This window comes from Mustela lutreola, chromosome 12, assembly GCF_030435805.1.
Source record: "Mustela lutreola isolate mMusLut2 chromosome 12, mMusLut2.pri, whole genome shotgun sequence".
In the NCBI taxonomy this organism is placed as follows: Eukaryota; Metazoa; Chordata; class Mammalia; order Carnivora; family Mustelidae; genus Mustela; species Mustela lutreola.
This window is the reverse complement of record NC_081301.1, coordinates 65,889,107-65,902,372: the sequence shown is the minus strand read 5'-3', so window position 1 is coordinate 65,902,372 and position 13,266 is coordinate 65,889,107. Positions and strand designations below refer to the sequence as shown.

The 13,266-nt window shown below is 37.4% G+C and overlaps 1 pseudogene; it reads left to right on the top strand.

Annotated features, from left to right (window-relative positions):
* Nucleotides 1-7,397: 7,397 nt before the first annotated feature.
* Nucleotides 7,398-7,489, top strand: LOC131813367 (U6 spliceosomal RNA; annotated as a pseudogene).
* Nucleotides 7,490-13,266: the final 5,777 nt, after the last annotated feature.

The following is a 13,266-nucleotide window of genomic DNA, read 5'->3' as shown; positions in this document are numbered from 1 at the left end:
GGAATAAATGACTCATTTCAGAGGAGTTCTATAACATATTCTATAATGTATCTTCAGCACCCAATTACCCGCTTTGATCTAAAGATAAGTATTTACAGTTAAGGTCCCATTTATGATTTGACTGGTAGGGTCTGAATCATGTTTACTATTGTTTTGACTATTACTTGAAACCTAGAGTTGTACTTGGGGTATGTGTTGTGTATTCTGTGAACATGTGCTATTTTTAGATTAGATAATTCCTGTCTCAAACCCCTGTTAATTTGTTTGTTTTTGTTTATTTGATAGTGGTTTCAGTAAATGGATATATCTGAAAAATTGCAAAGCCACTATTATAATAAGTTATTATTATATATAGCATGGAATTGCACATTCCTCCTTTGAATCCAACAGAGCTTCACGATATCCTTAACAATTTGGGAAAAACATGCTATTATTTTTCTTTATAAAATTTCTCCTGTCAGGCTGTGATGGTGGTCATCAGCAGTAACTCCTCTGAAGGCTTTGTCAAAAGAGTTGAAAAAACTGGAAAGGTGTGAATGAAGCTGTTTGCTGAATATAAAGAAAAGAGCATTGAAGTACAATTCACACTCTTACTTCTCCTTCTATGCTTTCAGATGTTTGACATTTGAAAATTTTGCTTCTAGAAGAGATGCCCTATATAATTCTTACTTTAAGGAGCAAGTTGCTTTTATAATTTTTTTTTATAATTCTACCATTCAATTATTTCCATTTAAATTAAATTCAATACCATTTAAAAAAATCCAATGTGCAACCAGTATTCAATTCTTGGGCTAAATAATTTTAGAAAGCTTTGTGTTATTGAACCTACGGGGTTTTTCTGTAGTTTTAACTCTTTCTTTCTGTGATTTTTCCCATTACTCACGTAAGTGACTGAATTTTAACAGACATTGAGGATAAAGAAGGACTGAATACAACAATCCTTGGCCTCATGAAGTTGAGAATCTGGCAAGGGAGTCAAAAAATTCAATCATTCAGAGACAATTTATTGAGTGCCTGGCCTAAGATGAGCACAACAAAACCCCAGCGCAGAGGAATCATTTTAATGGGAGAGATAGATAATAGGTAAGCCAACTTTAAAAAGAAAAAAATCGTACTGGTTTTTCTTTAATAGTGATGCATATTTGAACTAAATAAGCACATTTTAAAAAGAGCAGTGATTGAGAAGAGGTTTTGTAACTGAGTGGTCTGAAAGGGGCTTCTTTAAAAAGTCTGTGTTGAACAGATTTCTGAATAATATCAGCTAGAAAGCTGCGTAAAAATCTCAGGGATGCTTGATTTTTCCAGTCAAAAAACTGTAAAGGCTCCAAAGTCACAATACAGCTGTAAGTTTCTCTAATAAAGTAGCTTCTGACAAAGAATGAGAAGAAATAACTAACCCAGGTTTGAAAGAAAAGGGACAGACATTCTATGGAATTCATATTTAACTAGAGCTCTAAAGGACAAAAATACAATAGAGCAAAATTCTGGTGACGCTGATATACCTAATGAAAGTTCATAAACAAGGTGTGGGTAGCAAAGAGTGTGTGGGAATGTTGGTAAGAACAGTGGGGAAGAGTCATCCCTGAACATGTTCTTAAATGAAGCAATTCTTGTGTTGTTTTAAAGGGTAAATTGGAGTTAGCCTAAGTGATTAGAGAAGGATGCCTCGGCTTATGGAAGTTCAAAGCCATAAAGATGTGATAAACTACTGCAGAAATTTTCATGTATATTTGTTGTTGCTTCTAGTAATGGTGATCTAAAAACTCCTACTTAAGACAACTTAAAAATCCAGACAAAAATAGCTTTTAAAGTTAAAAATATCAGAATGATTATAAAAATAAGTGAGGGATTACTGGGTCAAAATACGAAACACAATGAGAGTCTAGAGATATATGCCTGAAGCCATTTTAGCTATGAGAGCATTTGAAACTGCTAAAACACTCTGAACTGTGTTTTTACTAGACACTTGATACTAGAGAAACAAAATTCAAAATCCAGCAGCAATCAAATTTGAAAACTTTGGTACAACCCAAATTTAAGTTGAGATCCCCAAAGCACAAGGAGAAGCAGAAATAAGACTATAGCCTACCTTGCCTTCTGTGTAAACTGAGAAAGTCAATCACTGAATTTGGAATATGATTGTCTTGTAGAGTCTCAGATATAAGAGAAAATCCTGCCAAGGAGGACCATACCATTATTATAGCTCTTAATTATCCCTACTCAATAAGAGTTTCAAATATAATGCCTTGAACATAGCAAAATGTAACAGAGCACACAGAGTAAAACCATTAACAATATTTGATAGACAAAATGGGATTACGTATGATGTTAAAATGATCAATAAAGATTGTAAAATGGCTTGATTACTCTGCTCAAAGAAATGAGAGGGGAAGCAAATTGAACAAAAAACTGAAACTAAAAATGATATTGAGAAAGATTTTATAAATGAATTAAATGGATACTCTAGAACTTTAAAGATATGACAGCTAATTTAAGATACCACAGGGGTGCCTGGGTGGCTCACTTAATTAAACCTCCAATTCTTTTTCCTTTTTTTTTAACACCTTATTTTTATTTTCTTTCTTTCATTTTGGCTCAGGTCATGATGTCAGGGTTGTGAAATAGAGCCCAGTGTTGGGCTCTGTGCTGAGCCTGGAGCCTGCTTAAGATTCTTTTCCCTTCTTTTTCTATCCCTCCCTATGCTCTCACTTGCTCGCTCGCTCTCTTGCTTGCAAATAAATAGATAGATAGATAGATAATAGACAAAACAAAATAAAAGCAGTTTATGAAAATAAATATAAAGATTTTGAAATGAAAACAAGTTCATAATAAAATAGAGAAGACCTACACAGCTAAAAGTTCATTCAGAAAATCTACTCTTCAAGAAATCAGTATGACACAATGTTAAGATATCAAAAGATTTGAGCATGTACTTTACAGAAAGGGTAATCCAAATGGCCACTCATATATAAAAACTGTTTATCTTTATTATGAATCTGGAATTCAATTAAATTAAATTAAAAATAAATGAAAACCTGGAATGACATACTATTACACACTTCCCATATTGGGCAACAGTGAAAATGTCTTGCAAGAATGTGAAGGAATGACAGTGCACATAATAAAAACATATGAGGTAAGTTGGACAATATTTAGAAAACTTAAAAATTAAAAAAAAAATTTGGTCCATTCCTAGAAATACAACATGGAACTAAATGAATATTTTCACCAGGATATGCAAACAGATGATTATAGTTATTTCATTCATAATGGCAGATCAGTAGTGGTCTATTTGCACAATGTTACATTAAATAAGAGAGAATATTAACAAACTGGGAGGAGGGGCTAGGTTGTTATCATAAACAGATCTTCTATGGTGCTAATTATGTTCTATTTCTCAAAATCTTTAAGTTGAAAAAGTTTTCAAATTTATATCTAGATAGATAGATAGGTAGGTAGATGATAGATAGAGAGATATCCCAGAAGCTGCAATGCTAGGCTAAGCCCAGGCTTTAAAGGGCTTTTCTATGCTCTACTAAATACTTTAAACCATTCATTATATCATAGCTCAGTGTTCAAATCTCCATTTGTTTCCTCAGTTTCCTAATATTTATCTTAAGGTGACCTGATCCAGACTTTTGATCACCTTTGTCTAAATATTTCTATTTTAACAAAGTCCTTTTGAACACTCAGAGACTAAAACTTAGAAAAATACTCTGATTGTTATCTCACTAGAGTGGAAAATATATAGTTACCCATTAACTAATGATATCCATGACATTTTTAATTCTTGGGAGCTTTTGGTTAAATGAATTTTTTAAGCTTCCTTTAAATGAAGCTTTAAGCCATCACCACATGAATACAATTAAAGAACTAAATGAAAACAAGCCAAGTATTTACAGAGTAATAGAATGTGCAGTGGAAAGAGTACAATTCTGAAATCATAAAGCCTAAATTAGTGTGATGCATCCTTACTAGCCATGTAATCATAAACCAGTTATCTAAATGTGTTAGCCTCAGTGTTTTCACCCATGAAATGGTGATGATAATACTTATTATGCAGAATTGTTGTGTGGATGTGATGAAGCATGGAGCATGAGAGTCTCATATTCCATGCTAAAATGATAGCTATTTTTATACTTATAATAAATTCTAATAATAGTAATTAAATTGTTCAAAATGATAATATTCATTTATATTGAGGCATTGTATTGACTATTCATAGACACATTTACCAAAATAAATTTCATTTTACTTTACCCCCTCTGAGGATATATATTCCCTAATTCAATATGAATCTCATTATGAATAATAATTATCATAATAAATACGCTGATTTTTCTTCTTTTTAGGGAAGTATCCTTTACTGTTGAACATAAAGAAACTTAAGCAAGTCTGTCTTATTCAAAATTTGCATGCTGCTTTCTTATGAAACTAGATGATAGAGTTGTATGAAATAAATTCATGCAGTTAAGACATTTATGTTTGGAAAACTGGGTGGTCAGTTTAGTATTTCAAAAGAAGATTTTAAATTTAAACCTTAAAACTGAGCTCTTTCAGCCTTATTTATAGACCATCCTTCATGCTTCCTATGTACTCCTTCATTGTAAACTAAGTAATAGTTTTTGTCCCAGTGTATAGAACTAAAATGGATTTTATATTCGATTATTTCAGAGTTAGATGCAGTTTCTACTTCCTTACTTCCTTTTTTGAAAAATAGATTAATTCTACAAAAAGTTTTTTCCAGCTTTATTGAAAAATAATCGACATATTATAATTTGTAAATATAAGAAATGATTTCTTATAACATTGCAAACTTTTAACATTGTGTAAATTTTGTACAATTTGATAAATTGGCATACATCTGTATTGCAATATAATCTACATAAAAATGTTAATACATCTACTATCTCATATAGTTGCCACTGTTTTTTATGCATGTATGGTAAGGAATTTTAAGATCTACTCTCTTAACAACTTTTATGTATATAGTACAGTAGAGATAAACTTCAGAGGTCTTGTGGGTTTTGTTCCAGACCGCCTCAATAAAGTGATTATCTCAATAAACTAAGTCAAATTATTATTATTATTTTTTTTGGTTTCCCAGTGCAAATAAAAAATTATGTTTCCCAGTGCATATAAAAAATAAACACTATACTGCACTGTTCAAAAGCATTATGCCTTTAAGAAAAAACAAGGTATATACCTTAAGTAAACTAGTTCTGAGTTTTCAGTGGGTCATAATTACTGATCACAGATCACCATAACAAATACAATAAAAATGAAAAAACTTGAAATATTGCAAGAATTACCAACATGTGACAGAGAGACACAAAATGAACAAATGTCGTTAGAAAAATGGTGGCAGCAGACCTCTTTTATACAAGATTGCTATAAACTTTCAACTTGTAAGAATGTGATATATGCAAAGTTTAATAAAGGGAAGCACAATAAAAATGTATGTATATATTATTAACTATGATCATCATGCTGTACATTAGATCCCCAGAACTTTTTCATATTATAGTTGCAAGTTTGTACCCTTTGACCACCTTATTCCACCCCAGGTTCACCTCTTGTCAACTCAACTCTAAGTTTCCATTAGTTTGCTTCTTCTTCAGATTCTGTATGTAAGGGATATCATAATACATAAATTAAAATATATATAAAATCTTTGAAATATTTCACTTAGTATAATACCTTCAAGATCCATCCATGCTGTTGTAAATGGCAGTATTTCTTAATTTTTCATGGTTCAGTAGTATTCCATAGTATATATTTACCATACTTATTTTATCCATTCACCCAATATGGATACTGAAGTTATTTCCATCTCTTGCTTAGAGTTAATAATTTTATAATGAACATAAGAGTGCATATATGTCTTCGAATAGTGACTTCGTTTCCTTTAGATATATACCTAGAGGTGGGATTACTGAATCATATGGTGATTTTACTTTTAATAATATGAATAATCTCCATACTGTTTTCCATACAAATTTATATCCCTATCACAGTACATAAGTTCCCCATTTTCCCCAATATTTACCAAAATTTGTCAGTTTTAATTTTTTGGTTTTATATATTCTAATAGGTAGTAATATCTTGTTGTGTTTTTCAGAGGTAAACAACAACAACAACAACATAATGACTTTGCCCTGAGTTTTTACGTTGAGCACTTTTTAATGCTCCTGTTGGTCATTTATATAACTTTTTTGAAAAAAAAAGTCTATTGATATCCTTTTGCTATTTTTTAAATTATATATTTTTTTCTATTTGTATCTGTTGGTTATTAACCTCTTTTCAGATATAAGATTTGTAAGTATTTTCTTCCATTCTGTGGATTGTGTTTTCATTCCCTTTTGGTTTTTTTTTGGCAATGCAGAAACTTTAGTTTGATGTAATACCATGTATTTATTTTTGCTTTTTTTGCTTGTGTTTTTGGCCTGGTATCCAAAAAACTATTGGCAAGACCAATGTCAAGGAGAATTTTTCCTATGTTTTCCTTTAGGAAATTTAGTTTCATGCATCACATTTAAGTCTTTAATCTATTTCAAGTTAAGATTTATGAGTGATATAAGGTTCCAGTTTCATGCTGGTTTATGTGACTATTCAGTTTTAAATATCATTTATTGAACAGACTATCTTTACCCATTATATATGTTGGCCCCTGTCAAATATTAGGTGACTGTATGAAAGGATTTATTTCTGGACTCTCAATTCTGTTCTACTTGTTTACTGGTCTGTTTTTATGCCAGTATACTTTATTGTTTTGAGCATGAGGGCTTTGTAGTATAGTTTCAAATCAAGAAGTGTAATTTCGCTTCTTCATTCTTTCTCAGAACTGCTTTAATTATTTGTTGTCTTTTATGGTCTCATATAAATTTTAGGATTCTTTACTTCTGTAAAAAAAAATATTGGATTTTTTAAAAAGATTTTTTATTTATTTATTTGACAGAGAGAGATGACAAGCAGGCAGAGAGGCAGGCAGAGAGAGAAGAGGTAGCAGCTTCGTGCTGAGCTGAGTGCCTGATGCAGGGCTCGATCCCAGGACCCTGGGATCATGACCTGAGCCGAAGGCAGCGGCTTAACCCACTGAGCCACCCAGGCGCCCCTAACATTGGATTCTTGATAGGAATTGAATTTACAGATGGTTTTCGGTAGTATGGACATTTTAACAATGTTAATTCTTACCATTCATAAATATGAGCTATCTTTCCATTTATGTCTCCTTCAAATTCTTTATCAATGTCATAGTTTATGGGGTACAGATCTTTCATCTTCTTAGTTAAATCTTTTCCTAAGTATTTTGTTATTTTTGATGCTATTGTGAATTAGATTGTTCTCTTTATTTTTTCAGATAGTTCATCATTAGAGTGTTAAAATGCTCCTGTCTTGTGCTTACTTTGGCAGCACATATACTAAAATTGGAATGATGCAGAGAAGATTAGCGTGATCACTGAGCAAGGATGACATGAAAAACTATTTTAAAAAAATGAAACAAAACAAAATTCCTGTCTTTTATATATTGATCTTGTATTTGGCAGCTTTATTAAATTTGTTTATTCAAAATTTTTTGTGAAGTTTTTAGGATTTTTTTACATGTAAGTTCATGTTATCCAAAAAAAGAAAATTTTACTTCTTCCGTTTTTTTTTTTTTTTTTGGAGTCTTTTATTTCTTTGTGTTCCTTGTTTCTCTGGCTAGGACATCCAGTACTATGTCAAATGAGAGTAGTGAAAGTGGACACACTTGTCTTTTTTCTGATCTTTAAGGGGAAAACTTTCAAACTTTTTTGATTGAATATGAGATTAGCTCTGGGCTTGGGCTTGCAATATGTGTTTTTTCTTTAATGGATTTTTTAAATTATTTTTAAAAATTTTTTTATAAACATATAATGTGTTTTTATCCCTAGGGGTACAGGTCTGTGAATCACCAGGTTTACACATTTCACCGCAGTCACCATCACTCACCATAGCACCTGCTCTCCCCAATGTCCATACCCCCACCATCCTCTCCCAACACACCTCCCCCCAGCAACCCTCATTCTGTTTTGTGAGATTCAGTCTTTTATGGTTTGTCTCCCTCCCAATCCCATCTTCTTTTATTTTTCTTTTCGTACGCCCGAAACCGCCTATGTTGCATCTCCACTTCATCATATCAGGGAGATCATATGATAGTTGTCTTTCTCAGATTGATTTATTTCGCCAAGCATAATACCCTCTAGTTCCATCCATGTCATCACAAATAGCAGGATTTCATTTTTTTGATGGCTGCACAGTATCCCATTTTACATATATACCACATCTTATTTATTGATTGATCCGTTGAAGGACATTTAGGTTCTTTCCATAGTTTAACTATTGTGGACATTGCTGCTATAAACACTTGGGTGCATGTGCCCCTTCAGAATGCCACGTTTGTATCTTTAGGGTATATACCCAGTACTACAATCACTGGGTCATAGGGTACTTCTATTTTCAGCTTTTTGAGGCACCTCCATGCTGTTTTCCAGAGTGGTTGCACCAGCTTGCATTCCCACGTACAGTGTAGGAGGGTTGCCCTTTCTCCACATCCTCGCCAGCATCTGTCATTGACTGACTTGTTCGTTTTAGCCATTCTGAAAGGTGTGAGGTGGTATCTCATTCCGGTTTTGATTTGTATTTCCCTGATGCCGAGTGATGTGGAGCATTTTTTCATGTGTCTGTTGGCCATTTGGATGTATTCTTTGCAGAAATGTCTGTTCATGTCCTCTGCCCATTTCTTGATTGGATTATTTGTTCTTAGGGTGTTGAGTTTGATAAGCTCTTTATAGATTTTGGATAGATACTGGCCCTTTATCTGGTATGTCATTTGCAAAGATCTTCTCCCAGATAACTTCTGACAGTCATCTTTTGGCTTTGTTAACTGTTTCCTTTGCTGTGCAAAAGCTTTTTGATCTGATGAAATCCCAGTAGTTCATTCTTGCCCTTGCTTCCCTTGCCTTTGGCGATGTTCCTAGGAAGAAGTTGCTGCTGCTGAGGTCAAAGAGGTTGCTACCTGTTCTCTCCTCAAGGATTTTGATGGATTCCTTTCTCACTTTATGCTTCTTCATCCATTTCCAGTCTATTTTCATGTGTGGTGTAAGGAAATGGTCCAATTTCATTTTTCTGCGTGTGGCTGTTCAATTTCCCCAACACCATTTGTTGAAGAGGCTGTCTTTTTTCCATAGGACATTCCTTCCTGCTTTGTTGAAGATTAGTTGACCATAGAGTTGAGGGTGTATTTCTGGGCTCTCTATTCTGTTCCATTGATCTATGTCTGTTTTGGGGACAGTTCCCTACTATCTTGATGATGACAACTTTGTAATAGAGCTTGAGGTCTGGAATTGTGATGCCAACAACTTTGGCTTTCTTTTTCAATATTCCTCTGGCTCTTCGAGGTATTTTCTGGTTCCATATGTATTTTAGGATGATTTGTCCCATTTCTTTGAAAACAATGGATGGGATTTTGATAGGGATTGAATTAAATGTGTAGATTGCTTTAGGTAGCATAGACATTTTCACAATATTTGTTCTTCCAATACAGGAGCATGGAACATTTTTCCATTTCTTTGTGTCTTCTTCAATTTCTTTCATGAGTACTTTAGAGTTTTCTGAGTATAGATTCTTTGTTAGGTTTATTCCTAGGTATCTTAGGGTTTTGCGTGCAGTTGCAAATGGGATTCACTCCTTAATTTCTATTTCTTCAGTCTTGTTGGTATAAAAAAATGCAACCAATTTCTGTTCATTGATTTATATCCTGACACTTTACAGAATTTCTATACAAGTTATAGCAGATTTGGAGTGGAGTCCTTTAAGTTTTCCACATACAGTATCATATCATCTGCAAACAGGGATAGTTTGACTTCTCTTCTGCCAATTTGGCAAAATTTGGATGGCTTTAATTTCTTTTTGTTGTCTGATTGCTGAGGCTAGGACTTCGAGTACAATGTTGAATAGCAGTGGTGATAACGGACATCCCTGCCGTGTTCCTGACCTCAGCGGAAAAGTATTCAGTTTTTCTCCATTGAGAATGATATTTGCAGTGGGTTTTTCATAGATGGCTTTGATAATATTGATAATATGTGCCCTCTATCGCTACACTTTGAAGAGTTTTTTTTTAAGATTTAATTTATTTATTTGACAGAGAGAGAGATCACAAATAGGCAGAGAGACAGACAGAGAGAGAGATGAGGAGAAGCAGGCTCCCTGCTGAGCAGAAAGCCCAATGCAGGACTCGATCCCAGGCCCCTGGGATCATGACCTGAGCCGAAGGTAGAGGCTCAACCCACTGAGCCACCCAGGTGGCCCCACTTTGAAGAGTTTTAATCAGGAAGGGATACTGCACTTTGCCAAATGCTTTTTCAGCATCTATGGAGAGTATCATATGGTTCTTGTTCTTTCTTTTATTGATGTGTTGTATCACATTGATTGATTTGCAGATGTTGAACCAACCTTGTAGCCCTGGAATAAATCCCAGTTGGTCGTGGTGAATAATCCTTTTAATGTACTGTTGAATCTTATTGGCTAGTATTTTGGTGAGAATTTTCGCATCTGTGTTCATCAAGGATATTGGTCTGTAGTTCTCTTTTTTGATGGGATCCTTGTCTGGTTTTGGGATCAAGGTGATGCTGGCCTCAGAAAAAAAAGAGTTTGGGAGTTTTCCTTCCATTTCTATTTTTTTGGAACAGTATCATGAGAATAGGAATTAATTCTTCTTTAAATGTTTGGTAGAATTCCCCTGGGAAGCCATCTGGCCCGGGGCTTTTGTTTGTTTGGAGATTGTTGATGACTGTTTCAATCTCCGTACTGGTTATGGGTCTGCTCAGGTTTTCTATTTCTTCCTGGTTCAGTTGTGGTAGTTTATATGTCTCTAGGAATGTATCCATTTCTTACAGATTGTTGAATTTATTGGCGTAGAGTTGCTCATAGTATGTTCTTATAATTGTTTGTATTTCTTTGGTGTTGGTTGTGATCTCTCCTCTTTCATTCATGATTTTATTTATTTGGGTTCTTTCTCTTTTCTTTTTGATAAGTCTGGAAAGGGGTTTATCAATCTTATTAATTCTTTCAAAGAACCAGTTTCCTAATTTCGTTGATTTGTTCTATTGTTTTTTTTTTGTTGTTGTTGTTGTTTTGTGGTTTTTGTTTGTTTGCTTCTATTTCATTGATTTCTGCTCTGATCTTTATTATTCCTCTTCGCCTGCTGGGTTTAGGCTTTCCTTGTTGTTCTTTCTCCAACTCCTTTAGGTGTAGGGTTATGTTGTGTATTTGAGATCTGAGAGAGAAGCGTGGTGGCACACGTCTGTCACTGCACTCCCCAGGAGCAAGTCTGGGGAAGGCGCAGCTCGCCGCCCCCAGAGAAGAGAAGGAGCCGTTGGCCTTGTGGTCGGGAAAAGGACGGGAAGCAGGGTAGCCTGCCATGGCAGGAAGAGCAGGCCGGTGGCAAGACAAGTGTCACCCGCTCCCTGTGCAGAGAGATGGAAGCCTGGCTGCTAAGGAGACATGAGGGGACGACTAGGGCAGGGAAGCGTGCTCCACTCTGAGGAAGGAGTGTGGGCAGAAGGCAGGCCTGTCCTGTGCCTCTGGTCCCAAGGGGACAGCATCTCCTTGACCTCCTGTCCATAGGGCATACTTGGGCTAGCTACCAGGCGCCATACACAGAACTCGCAGAAACAGCACTCTCGAGAAACGGGTAGATGCCATCTTCCTCCAACATGTGACAGCGTTTGCGGTGGCAGGGAGTTTGCGGGGTAGGAGTGGGGACAATCCCCCAAAGCTCCCCATTTCAGTGAACAGGCGGTGTTCAGGGATCCTGTCGCCTCTCCTCTCCTGTGGGGAATACACTGGCCTTGTCTGCGAATCCGCCTGAGGTCCAGTGCCAAAGGCCAAGCGTTTCCTACACCGGGAGATGGTAGTGTGCATAGAGTGCCATCTTAGGCCACGCACGCTGCTGCAGGGTTTTGACTGTTTCTGCTTAGTTCGTCCTGGCAGGGTGAACCCAGGGCGCCAACATGGAGCCCAGGAAAGCAAGGTCCAAGAGACACCAGCACTCCCGTGACTCTTCTTACCTGATGCGACAGAGCGAACACCCAAAGCCTTTCTGAGGAGGAAGCAGCAGCGAAGTTGGGATCGTGCCAAGATGAAAACCTCTGCAAAAGCATAGCAGTCGCTGGGAAATCAGAGTCGGTTCTGAGGGCTGCTGTTGCTGCTTGCCTGACCCTAGTATTCGCAGCATGATGGGAGAAACCCTCATAGAGCGAAAGCCTCTTTGCCCTGGCATCTCTTCTGGGAAAGCACAGCATTCTTTGGGAAATGAGTCCGGTCTGAGGGATGCTCCTGTGCGCCTGAGCTGGTCTCCTCAGCATGGTGTAATAAACCCGCATGGAGCGAAATCCTCTATGCTTGAGCATCCCCTCTGCCTGAGAGAGAAGGGCGTTTGCGCCTGTGGAAAGAGCCTTAAGCAAAGAGACCTGTTTTTCAGTGCGGTCACCAGGAGCATGTCTGTGGAAGGTGCAGCACGCTGCACGGGGAGAAGAGGTGGAGCCGTTGGCGTTCGGGTCTGGACACGGTTGCGAAGCAGGAGAGCTGGCCCTGGCATGCACAGTGGCCGGTGGAAATACAAGTGTCACCCGCTCCCAGTGCAGAGAGACAGAAGCCTGGCTGCTAAGGAGACAGGAGGGGATGAGTAGGGCAGGGCGCATGCTCCACTCTTAGGAAGGAGTCTGGGCAGAAAGCATGCCTCTCCTGAACCTCTGGGCCCAAGGAGACAGCAGCTCCTTGGCCACCCGTCCCTGGGGCAGATATGCGCTAGCCACCAGGCGCCTACTCTGAACTCGCAGAAACTGCTCCCGAAAATGACGGGGAGTCACGTGCCGTCTTCCACCAGGATGTGGAAGCTCGGAGGAGGCACAGGGTTTAAGGGGAAGGAGTGGGCACAGTCCCCCAAAGCTCCCTAATCTGTGCACGGTCCATGTGCAGGGATCCTGTCGCCTCCTCTCTCCTGTGGTGAAGGCACTGGCCTAGACTCCGAGGCTGCCTGAGACCCGGAGCAAAAGGCAAAGCCTAACCTACCCCAGGAGATGGTCATAGGCCTAGAGTGCCATGCTAGGCCAAGCACGCTGCTGCAGGGTTGTGACTGTGTCTGCTTAGTCCAGCATAGCAAGGTGAATCCCGGGCTTAAACTCGGGGACCGGGAAAGCAAGTCCCAAGAGGTACCAGCTCTCCCGCGGCTCTTCTTCCCTCCCG